Source organism: Lissotriton helveticus, chromosome 2_1 (assembly GCF_964261635.1).
Source record: "Lissotriton helveticus chromosome 2_1, aLisHel1.1, whole genome shotgun sequence".
In the NCBI taxonomy this organism is placed as follows: domain Eukaryota; kingdom Metazoa; phylum Chordata; class Amphibia; order Caudata; family Salamandridae; genus Lissotriton; species Lissotriton helveticus.
Genome location: NC_136059.1, coordinates 913,849,668 through 913,862,753, shown reverse-complemented (window position 1 = coordinate 913,862,753; position 13,086 = coordinate 913,849,668). Strand labels below are relative to the sequence as shown.

General features: G+C 42.1%; 1 protein-coding gene across 1 annotated transcript in view; it reads left to right on the top strand.

Moving 5' to 3' along the window:
* LOC144819544 (uncharacterized) overlaps nucleotides 1–13,086 on the top strand; it is a 745,296-nt gene that overhangs the window by 631,026 nt on the left and 101,184 nt on the right. The gene's annotated exons all lie outside the window — the stretch shown is intronic.

The window sequence follows — 13,086 nt, the reverse complement described above, 5'->3', positions numbered from 1 at the left end:
TGACACTGTACCTAGCTTGCTAAGGGGTTTTTGATTACTAAGGTGAGTTTTGGGGCACCCTAATTCGCTGAGGTTCCAATCCTCTGTCCACAGTTCTGTGTGAGAACAGAAACCCTGCGACAGGGACACCCCTGAGCCTTGCTGGAGCTTCATCACACTTGCGATACAACTCCAGCAATGCGCCACCTTTACGGCACAGATACGTCACGCATCTGTGCTGTTTTTGCCCCATGATGCGCCGCATTGTAAATGCAGCACACCATAGGTGACGGAACAGCGGCACAGAATGACTAACACATCCCTGGTGATGCGCCAGTCATCATAAATCTATCCCTATGCTTCTTATCTTGTTAGAGATGAACCGCCATATGTATCATCAAAGTTTTTTGCATTTCCTAAATAGCGAACTTTAAGGAATAAATAGCGATTCTTTACCATTCCTAGTTTGCGATGAGCTATTTGCTAATTACAAATTACCCATTCATTTCCATGCAGCAGGAGGCCCATAGGAATGAAGGTGCAATTTGCGATTAGCAATTACCTCATCGCAAATTACGAATTTTTCCGAGGGTGCAGGGGTGTCTCAAGAACACCCTGCTGCACCCCTGAAAAAGAAATTTGGGGGCATATGGCGCACATAAATTTTGAAAACATTCCTTTACCTCAAAAACGATTTTCAACTCATAATTTGAAAACACTGCACATGGGGAAATGACTTAAAATGTCCTTAAGACACATAAAAGCATTTTTTGATTGCCTTTGCAGCATGTTTCAGTCACCTTTAACATGCCTATGTAACGCAAACATTCAAAATCTAAATTTGCCATGCACAGGTGGGAGCATATTTACAAGCAATTTGCTCCACAGACAAACTTCTTACATTGAAATGGGAAAAATAACATCAGAGACTCTCAATTACCTTATAAAGAAGCAGACACCATTATGTCCTTGTCATCAATATTAAAACCATTGCTTTTTCTCAAAAACGATTTACAAGTCATAATTTGAAAACACTCCACAGCTCCTATGCACATAAAAACCCTGTCAGTACTAATACTTCACATTTTCTCCAATTACAATTTCTCAAAGAAACAAAATCTATTTGTAAAACACTTGAGACAAAGCAACATTTGAAAAACACAACTTTCTTCATAATTTTCTCCTTAAAGCACACTATTTTCTATCTAAATTAAAGAAATCTTTTCTCACCTTAGCAAATACTTTGAGTTTCAAAACAGTCTCAGAAACACACCAATTTGTCTTCAGCAGAGCAAAAGGTATGCACTCCAGAGTCTGCAGCTATCAAAAGCACAGAAATGCTGTAATTCTTCACACATATCTCTCATGTCACCCAATCAAAACTCTTCCCTCACTTTTTTTCAAATCAAAACCCTTCCCCCCTCTGCCCCCTCTCTGCTTTTTCTGCATAGCAACCACCTCTTGCAAGACCTCTGGTGTTTCCAAGTTCACACAACAATGTTGCAATTGAACTCTGAACTCTCAGTGCACCTGCATATCCAGTGCAATCTTTCATTTAATGATTTTTTCTTCGCCACTCAAAATACATCTTTCAACGAACTCATCCATGCACCCTAACTTTCTGTTTTCAGCAATCAAAATCCACCAATCACTCTTACTGCTTCATTAACACAGAAACTCCTCAGTTTTTTTCATTTTACACTCTCATTTTTTCAACTGCCATTTCATTGCCACACTTCATCTGACTGCAGGAGAACCTTCTCTCGCCATGTTTTCTGTCTGGATTGTTGGACATAGTTACATCTATTGGGCTCAGAGGTACGCTGAAAACAGGAATTTACCTAACCTCAATTTACAAGATGTGGAAATTAAGTGGTTTGGCCACAGAGGATTAAAATGTCACCAATTGATACCATTGGTGAAAACCTTTATGCATTTGCCAAAACCTGACCTGTTAATTGTGCACTGTGGAGGTAATGATTTGGGCACTTTGACTGGGGTAGGTCTGGAAATGCTTTTAAAGGACACCTTTGAGCAATTGATGGCACTTTTTCCTCAGACTGCCTTGGTATATTCAAATATATGCCAAAGACAAAAATGGAGGTGGTCGAACCAATGTTGTCCACAAATTGAGAAATCGAGGAAGCATGTAAACAAATCTGTTTCAGCTTACATGAGAGACCATGGAATGGGCTCCCTGTACAACAATAACTTGCGTTACTACATGCAAGATATCTACAGAGGAGATGGAGTTCACTTCTCAGATGAGGGCAACAGAATTTTCACTCTGAATTTAAGACTGTGCATTGGTACCTACTTATAAGTACCTAAATGTACCATAAACCCAAAAGCTCTTCTCAGAGCTACCCTACATCTGATCACTCACAATTATTATTTTACTCTAACTTTTTTCACTAATTTTCAAGAAAGTACGCTCCCCAGAACGCTTCTCGGTTCGCAAACCGGGCGCACTCCACGCAAAAAAACTAAAAAAACAATATATTTTTTTTTTGCCCTGCGATACCCTTTTAAAGCCTCCACATCAAACCTAGGGGGTCAGGGACGATCTACTATGCCCCCTTATGGTCATTTGCCCCTTCGCTTTGGCCTCCTCTTGTCTCTCGATCCTACCGAGAGACAAGATGGCGGCCGCTACGGACTGTTTGGAATGTTTACAGACGCAGAAGAACCAATCAGCTTCGCAAAGCTCCGAAGCGGAGCGCTGTTACAGATATATATCTTTTTTTGAACGTTAATTTCTCAAAATCCACTGGAGCACATATATTGAGACCTAGCAAAGGCACATCGGGCTACCAGTCCCTACAATTTTGCCAAGTTTCGTGCAAATCCATTCAGCCGTTCGATTATTATTATTATTTTTTTTTTTTGCCCCGCGGGGCCCTTTTAAAACCTCCACATCAAACCTAGGGGGTCAGCGAGAATCTACTATGCCCCCTTATGGTCATTTGCCCCTTTGCTTTGGCCTCCTCTTGTCTCTCGATCCTACCGAGAGACAAGATGGCGGCCGCTACGGACTGTTTGGAATGTTTACAGACGCCGGAGAACCAATCAGCTTCGCTTCACAAAGCTCCGTTGCGCGAAAAGTACGCGAACTGGAGCGCTGCCCGGTCCGCTGTTACAGATATATATCTTTTTTTGAACGTTAATTTCTCAAAATCCACTGAAGCACATATATTGAGACCTACAAAAGGCACATTGGGCTACCAGTCCCTACAATTTTGCCAAGTTTCGTGCAAATCCATTCAGCCCTTCGGGCTAAAAGTGAGGCCAACCGCCCTATGGAAAACTCAATGTTAAAAACACGTTTTGGGACCCCCCTTTTTTCTCGCCCCCCCCCTTGACGAACCCCCCCAAATTTTCAAGGGCTGCTCAGAAACGAAATGTGCCATTTTCCTGAAAATTTCAGCCAATTCCGTCCACAAACGCCAAAGTTATTAGACATAGAATTTTCAAAAATCCCATAGAGAAAAAATCCTAACTATATATACCTACTGGCGACCGCCAGTAGGTAATATATGTGTGTGTATATATATATGTTTGTTTATATATATATATATTCATACACATATATGGCTTTAAGCAGTCATGCTTTACATAGAGCCAAAGTGTAAAGTATGTATGCAGCACTCAAATAGTAATAAAGTGAAAACACAACACAAGAGAGAACCAGGACTTATGAATTTCTAAACTTTCAGGTAAAATAGCACCCAGAAGTACAAAACGTCAATCGCAGTAATCTGGTCATGCTGGACCAGGTCAAAGACAAAAGTTCAGGCTGACCAAAATGAAGCTCGGGTCAGATACATGGATTGTTGTGGTGGAAAGTTTACCTTCTACTCAGTACAGTTCCACACAAGGAGCCTCAGTTGAGCTTCGTTTTGGAGAGGGCCATAAAAAGGTTGATCTTTGCATGAAGAGCAGGTTGACCTCGGAGCTTTGCATTGGCAGGAAATGCTGGTGGTCAGTTCTGCCAGGGAAGAGACCAGAAATTCTAGATTTGCACCTCAAGTTCAGTTCATGCAGTTTTAAAGTAGGAGGAGCACACTCTGACACCAGCCAAAGGTTCAAGACCTGTGGAGGCACCACTTGGTGTTGTTTTGCCATCCTGCAAAGCAGCATTCCCCTGCTTTAATCTCAAACGGGTGGGACGTGCGGCTATTGAGCAGCGGTGGAGAGGCTGCCAGGCTGCCACATTATACTTCCTGCAAACCTACCTCATGGCAACTGGGACACCGGTACCATCTTCCGCAATTTCATTCCTCTACTGGGGGGAATACGGTCAGCGTCTACATATTTTACTTATTTGTTCTTTTCCCCACCATACTTCCTCTCTCTCACAAATACACTAAGATCATAACCACTGGAATTATGCAGTTCTGCAGCCGCTATATTTTCCTGCATGAATATTCATTTGCCGTATTTGCCACATGATCTATCATGTACTGTATAATCTGCAGATTTTAACAAAAGAAAGGAGTTTCTAGTTTAATCGGATCACAAGTAAAACGAAGCGACGTGTGTTGCTGCATGGTGAATGCCCACTACAAAGGTTACTGCCATCTTTTAGTTGTTATTCCTGTATTTGATTGCCGAACTGGTACTAATAAGGAACAATCTTTGCCCAGACAGAGTTCCCATGTGTGCAAACAAAGAAATAATGCAGTAATACTTTCACAAAATGCGCTGTATTATGCTGCATACTTTGCCTTTTCTTGCCCTATAAATTAGTCAGCCCCGCCTCATGTTTTGGTCCTCCCTGTCTTTATAATTCCAGTGGTCCTGACTGAGACACATGCAAACACAGACACAAACAATCTCATGACATGCACAGAACATGTCGATGAAAATGAGCACTGGCTCGGTGTAATTCGGAGGGCTTTGTGCTTGCACCTTGTAGAATAACACTCCTTGAATTGCCTGTGTGTTTGACCTATTTTGGTATCTCCAATAGCTCATTACTGAGCCTTGAGTTGTCATGGAACTTGACAGACAGCTTGATGAAAGGCCAGTGTACACAAGGGCCGCAACAGTGTCTTTGGAGATGGACATCTAAATGAGAGATGCTAGCCCTTCCTTAAGCAGACTCATATAACTGGTCCATCAATGATATGGCCTTAGGTCGGTTGGTAAAGAGTAAAAACTCCATACAAGGTTATGATTGAACATCCTAATAAATCTATGGGAGAATGACTGATTATTGCAAGCAGCTCAGTATGTTAATGATATTTACAACAACCAATGGTTATATAGGACCTACTATGGCTAGATCGTGTAAGCTCTTTTGAGACAGTTAGCACGGTCTGTCGACAGACCAGACTGTTATCTTCCTTTCGATGACTGCCACAATTTACACAGTACATGCAATAATTACAAGTCACGAGATATGATTTTATGTGGGTAAGGACCACAACCTGATGGAGTGCTGAAACCTACAAGAAAAGCAAACCCCCAACCCTGAGATGATGGCATCCCTAACAACAAAGGTCCTCCTCAAGAGAAGTTCATGCCCCAAGAGAACAGTTGCACCTGGGAGATGGTGTAACGCCTGTGTGGCGCAGTACTACTGAACACCCTAAAACCAATTAAAGACTAGTTCAGAGGGCTTCAGAAACTGGAGTTATACTGTTTTTGGGCTACTACACGTCTTCCATGTATGCAAATCCTAAGAGATGTAGTAATTCTGCATTAGATGATTTTGTTGTTTGTGGCCTGTAGTTTGTACCACACATGGGCTTTGCAATCCATTTGTTTACTTAGTGACATAGGTCTGAGTTTATCCTTATGCTGATTCTTGTCTCAGATTCTGTTTCCCGGCTCTGTCGATCTGTTCATGAAGTTCATTATTGAGGCCACATTTACATGGTTTGCAGAGCGGAATTACCTCATGGTACCATGTGTTAATTTTTCTTTGCCCGATTTCAAGATTTTGCATGCAATTTTACAATATGTAGTATTTCACCTGCTTTTATGGGGTGCACATTTGCTGTGCGGCAAGTATGGGTGAGGTACCGCATGTAATAACATTTTACTTGAAAATAAATCCCTGCTATTGCTGGGTTTGAAAAAACGAAAAGGAGAAATGTGATTCGTCCACAGTCCTCTTCCAGCTCAGAGCAGACAGTAATCTTTGCAAACCATTACTGGAAGGCTCCAACAATACTGAATCCAACAAATTCACCTACACTGATTATCTTATACCAAACAAACGTTCAACGTGGTACTTAATCCAAGACACATTTCCGGCGCACCATAATATAACACTGGAGAGGTTAATGTTCGTTAACCTGCACATCGACTAGGGCAAGGTGTGTCTTGTGACAGAAGCATCACACATTGAAATATCTAACAATAAACTGTCATTGGCATTGGCATGGGTGGGTTTTGATTGCCTCGTGGTTAACAATCAGTGGTGTTTTTTGTAGGACAGGTCAAACCACTGGTGCATTTGGGACCAAATCCACGCAGTAAACAGCTATGAGCTGGATCTTCTCCTTCACAATCTTTCTGCAACTATCTGCAGTTCAGACTCACTGACTGTGAACTTTCTCAGGTGCTCAGAAGCCATGGTGGAAAGTAGGTGGATTTGCAGGACGGTCAGCTGCTGGGAGTGAAGGACTGTGATAGATCCTAAAGTGGTTTTCAGGAGAAGTACTGACTGAGGCTAGCCTCCAGAAAAGAAGGATGCTTCCTCTAGGTGGCTCAAGTGACTCAGTGGAGTAATCAAATAGTTCTTTTCTGTACTAACAGTGAAGGTGGCAAACTAATATTGTGTTTATCCTGTGTTTTATGTTATTTCCTTGTGATATGTTGTCACTGCTCATGAGCCGAATTAACTGCTTGTTCTGCTGCCCAGTAAGTCACTGTCTGATAATATCAGGAGCCGTATCACAGATGCTGCTCATTTTCCTTGTTTGCGCCTGGTGTCCCTTTTAAAGGTATGCCCAGCGCAAAATAAGAAAAATTTGATGTATTAGGATGAATGTGCTGGCCCCAGGGTAGCCGTGAACTCACCCTGCCCTAGGGAACGTGCATTCATGTGAAAAACGGTGTGGCTGTGTTGTATTTGCCTATGCTTTATGTATTCTCATTAGAACATACCAAGTTACCATGGTGCCTTGACCATGGTTCCAATTGTGCTAGTTGTCAGTTGATGCCTTTCTGTGCCAGTGTTTGGTGCGGTGGCTCGTTGCTCTGAGAATTAAACTCTCAAACTCAATACCTTGGTGTTACTGAGCTTCCTTTACATTATACAACCCACAACATAATTTTGGCGACGAGGACCAGTGACTTTTGAGGAAGAAAACGAGCCACTGCTTCGAGTTTCATTTATTCAGGAAAATCGGTTCAAAGGAAAGAAGAATTGACTGCATTTCCAACTCTTCACCCTACTCCCTCCTCCGGCGGCTGTAATCTTCTAAGGGAATTAACTTTCCCCAGCGGCAGATTTATTCTACATTTTCTAAAGGTGAGGAGGTCGAGGTGTGGGTCAATACTCCTGTCATTGTGACTTTGAACTTTCAACATAAATCTTTCGTGGCACTTAACTTTTATTCACTGCGTGTGCCACCATAATAGTATCATTACAATTAATTTTCGCTTAAGTGAGGTGTTTTCAACCCATACGCTTTCACCAGCTTACCTCGACAGGAGTGGCGGTTGCTCTGGCAGTTGCTCCGATTTCGTTCCGGAGAGATCTTCTTCTCTTGTCTCTTCTCAACAAATGATGACGTGTTGGAACGCGCTGCAGGTATTGGCGATCTGACAGCGCGTGACTGAGACTGTTAGCACATTCGGATTGGCTGATTCGACGCGTCTTCAGCCTGACGTTTCAGGAAACTTCTTGTGAGGCGTCAATCCAGTTTTTTCAGGATTTGTTTCTGACAGTTACCAACGCGACCCGTGTCTCTCGATCGAGCGCTTTATGAGAAGCCGACACCACGAACAAAATAATTTTTCATCATTTCCAGAATCTGCAACATCGCCAGCGAGGAAGTGAGAGGGTTACCTCTTTTCCAGTTCACTCATAGTGTATTTTTGCTTATGTCACGTTTATTTCTGTTTTAACGAAAACATTTTTTTAGCAGAACAATATTGCTTAGACATATTCATTATTAGGCAACAGTAAGAGTTTGACATCAGCAGCTATTTTAATCTGTTTTAGGCGCTTATTAGTTTGTTGTGAGAAAACGGATTTTGAGTTTTATTCCCGATCCTCCGCTTTTGAGTAAATATGCAAACAGTTAACCAACCTCCCCCTTTTCTAGAAAATCCAGGTACCCCTCAAATTCAGTGGAGACAATGGTTTGATGGGTTTGAGACTTACATTGGTGCCATTGGTGCTTCCAGATACAGACCGGAAAGAAAAAAGTTCTTACTCTTAAATTGTTTGGGATTTGAGGGTAGGGAGGTATACAAACATTTGCCTGATTTGATTCTTACTGAAGGCGAGGTTATGGATGAATATCAAGTAACCATTAAGAAACTTGTCATCAAATTCGATGTCCAACCAAGTTTAGTTGTACTAAGGCACAAGTTTTTTAAAAGAGCGCAATTACTGAGTGAGGATGTCGATTCTTATCTGAGTGCTTTACGTAAGCTCTGTTCAGAATGCCAGTTTGGTGATTTCAAAGATCAATTAGTGAGGGATCAATTCATTGCTCACTGTAGTGATAAGCACATCCAACAAAAATTACTCACCATGGGCAATCCCTCATTAGAGGAAATTATCAAAGTGGCAAAGAGTCTTGAGTTAGCTCAAACGTCTATTAAGGAGCTAAGGAAAACTGATGTGCACAAGGAGAATGTGAATGCTGTTGTGTCTCACTCTTCTAGGCTCAATTTTCAAAAAAAGGAAAAATTAAATGAGCGGAATGTTTGCAAGAAAAACATGTGTTACAGGTGCGGTTATCCCATGCACTCTAAAGAAAATAGTTATTGTCCTGGAAAAAACGCTAAGTGTTACAAATGTGGGAAGTTTGGTCATCTGGCCAAAATTTGTCAAGCCAACCTGGGTAAACCTGAGAAGGTCAGTTGTGTGTTGGAGAATGAGCGTGATTCAGAGAGTGAATTAGTGAATGAGTTTAAGGACATGATTGTTACTGTCACTGACGAGGGCATAGTCACGGGTAATCCAGAGGAATGCGTAGATCCTTATGTAGATATTTTTGTAGGAGAAGTTTGTCTAAAACTTCTGGTAGATTCTGGTGCCAGGATAACTATGATTTCTCAGGAATTGTTTAGGCAGTCGTGGTCTGATAGGGAGTTGTTTCCTCCAGACAGAGCACCAGTCTCCTATGAGGGTCGCAAAATAGTTTTAGAGGGTTTTATTGAAGACATCTTACAATTCAAAGATAGGAGAATACAGGGCAAGATCTATGTGGCTGTAGGTGGTTTAAACATTTTGGGGTGGTACCACCAAGGCCTCTTTGGTATGTTACTACGACCTGGAGCAAAGGAACAGGTACTTGTGGTGTTAGATATGCCTGATTATTCATCATTAGAGAAGGAGTTTCCTAGGGTGTTTTCTGATATTCTTGGTGAAATTGTAGGATTCAAACATCGCATTAAGGTTAAGAGTGATGCCATCCCTGTGAAACATAAGGTTAGGTCTGTGCCATTTAGCTTAAGGGCTGATCTTAAAATTGAACTAGAGAGACTAGAGAAAAACGGTATCATAGAACCTATTGAATCTAGTTTATGGCTCAGTCCCTTGGTAGTTGCACGTAAGAAAAATAATGAGATTCGTCTGTGTTGTGATCTCAGAAGTCTTAATAAAGAAATTTGTGTTGATGCACATCCCCTTCCCAAAATTGGTGACTTGTTAGAGGAGTTGAGAGGTGCACAGTGGTTTTCCAAAATTGATTTAGCCTCTGCGTATCATCAAATTGTTCTGGAGGAAGATTCAAGACATTACACTGCGTTCAATTCTCCCTTTGGCACTTTTCAGTTTTGCAGAATGCCTTTCGGGTTGGCTTCTGCTGCTTCCGTTTTTCAGAGGATCATGCAGAATATCTTGAAAAATGTCGAAGGAGTTGTGATTTTTCAAGATGATGTTTTGATTTTTGACAAATTTTTGGATCAACATGATGTCATTCTTAAATCTGTGCTCAAAAGGTTTGACTGTAAGGGTATTGTGGTGAAGAAAAGCAAATGTGAATTCTGGAAAAGGGAGGTTGAATTTTTGGGCCATTTAGTGTCTGGTTTAGGTATTTCTCCTAGGCCGGGGTTAGCAAAAGCTGTAATGGAGTGTCCGGTGCCTAAGAGTAAAGATGAGTTGAGGTCCTTTTTAGGCCTATGTGAGTTTTATTCACGTTTCATTCCTGATTATGCCAGTAAGATGAAATCTTTGTCAAGTATGCTCAGGTCTAGTGTTCCTTTTGTGTGGGATGAAGTGTGTCAGTCAACATTTAGTTTGGTTAAGTCTGAATTGTTGAATGCCAAGGTCTTGAAAGCATATGACCCCAGTGTTAGTTGTATCATCACAGTTGATGCTAGCAGTTATGGATTGGGTGCTTTGCTCACCCAAGTCATTGATGGGAAGGAGGTAACTATTAGTTATACCTCGAGAGTGTTAAGAGATCCTGAAATAAATTATTCAGTGATCGAAAAGGAGTTGCTTGCTTGCTATTGGGCATGTGAGAAGTTTCGCACGTATATTTGGGGTAGGAAGTTCATGATTCAGACAGACCATAAGCCGTTGGTCTTCATTTTATCTGGTGATCGCATTAAATATGCTACACCCCGCATAGCTCGTCTCACTACAAAACTGTTGCAGTATCAATTTTCTGTTAGACACATTCCTGGGAAGGAAAATTGTAAAGCTGACTTACTTTCAAGGTTGCCTTTAAAGGAGTCTGATTCTGTAGACTTGGATGAAGATAAGGAAGATTGTTTCATAGCCACTGTGGATGCTGTGGAGTGTGTTGGGTGTTCTGAAAGAGAATGGCATGAAGCTATGTCCTCTGATGCTACTTTGGTAAGTGTCAAGGATTACATTATGGCAGGTTGGCCTAGAGAAAGAAGTCTTCCCATACACATCCAACCTTTCTGGAAAGTATCTGAGGAACTCACTATTGAGGATGGTGTTATCATGAGGGATGACAGATGTGTTCCACCTCTGAATTTACGTGTTAAATTAATTGACAGTGCTCATGAAGGACACCTTGGGGTCACAATGACCAAGAGATGTTTAAGGCTGCACTATTGGTGGCCTTCTATGGATAGTGAAGTGATTGAGAAAGTGAAGTATTGTACAGTATGTATGACGTCTGAGAAAGGTTTGAAAGTTTCTGTCCCACCGTTGCAACCCATTCCTTTTCCTCCCAAGCCTTGGTTAAAACTAGGCATTGATTTAGTGGGTCCTTTCAATTTCCTTCCCTCTCACCTTAGCTTTGCCTTTGTGCTTATGGATTTTCATAGTAAATGGCCAGAGGTGAAATTCTGTTCTAATCCCTCTGCCAGTTCTACCATACTTTTCCTTAGGGAAATTTTTATGAGAGAAGGTTTCCCTGAGTCGCTCGTTTCTGACAATGGTGTTCAGTTTGTTAATGCTGAAATGCGCGACTTTTTATCAGAATCTGGGATTAAGCATCTGAGGAGTTCAGTGGGACATCCTCAAACCAACGGTCAAGTTGAGAGAATGAATCGTGTGCTCGTGGAATGCATCAAATGGGCCAAAGGAAACAATTTCGATGTAGAGAGTTCTGTGAAGTCCATGATTTGGTTCTACCGCACCACTCCTCATTCTGTGACCAAAGTCGCTCCTTTTGTTTCTCTTAGGGGTAGAATGCCCACGTCAGCTCTTTATCCGGCGTGGCTGTTGAAAACTGTTGCTCATAAGCTTCCTGCACAGCCTGCTGTTGATGATGAGTTGCAGTTGCGTGTTAAGAAAGCTCAAGACAAAATGGTCTCCAGGTTTAATGAAAAGAAAGCTACCAAAAGCATCAATGTATGTCCTGGGGATATGGTGCGTGTGAAAAATTACAGAACTGTCAAGAAAGGTTCAGACACTTTTGGTGAACCTGTTCGTGTCGAAAAGGTGTGTGGCAATGCTGTTATGGTGGAGGGGGGTCATTGGTGGAATCTGTGTAAAGTGGTTAAGTTGGATAGGCGTGATGGTGCCCAGACCACTCAACCTGAAGCTAATTGTTCTCAATGGAGACCTGCTCCGCCTCCTGTGAGTCTCGATGCGCATGTTCCTAACATGGGGTGTCCGTCTGTGAGGAGGTCTACACGTGTAACCCGTCCTCCCTGGAAGCTTCGTTAGCTTATTGAATTTCCTTGGTTTTAAATTTTTATTTGTAATGCTGTTAACTTTAAGATGCTCTCTATTCTGTTGGTTCACTTTGTGATTTTTCTAACTTCTTTCTCTCTTTTTCTTTCTTCCTTTTTTTTTTCACTGTGTGCTTTACTTTTCGTTCCTTTTTTTTGGAAAAAAAAAGATAATGTTGTATTTGCCTATGCTTTATGTATTCTCATTAGAACATACCAAGTTACCATGGTGCCTTGACCATGGTTCCAATTCTGCCAGTTGTCAGTTGATGCCTTTCTGTGCCAGTTTTTGGTGCGGTGGCTCGTTGCTCTGAGAATTAAACTCTCAAACTCAATACCTTGGTGTTACTGAGCTTCCTTTACATTATACAACCCACAACAGGCTGCTTTGAAGATGCTCCATGTTTCACATTGCAGGCGGGAACCCACCAACACTTGCAGGTGGATGCAGTGAGTGACTGCACCTGCCTGTAAGGAGATGTATAGGGGGTTCACAGGACCTCCTATTTCCCCTCCAGAAGGCTGACATCAGTGGGGGCACTAAGAGTGTGCCATCTTTTCAATGACGCCTCCTGACAGCTTCTTTGCCTCTGTGCCCGCGTCTATAATATGGCGGGGCGCAGAGGCAAAGAGATTCCTTCATTTGAGTGGGGCACGCCCCTGTGCAATGAGTGAACACCCTCTGATGATAGTGCTGGTGCTTTATGTGTGCCAGCGCAATCGGTATTACAGAAGGTGACGCGCAAGCATCTACGGCCCCTTCTGTATTCCCAAAGTGCCCCAGGGGCGTGCAAAGCGGGCACAAACTCCAATTGC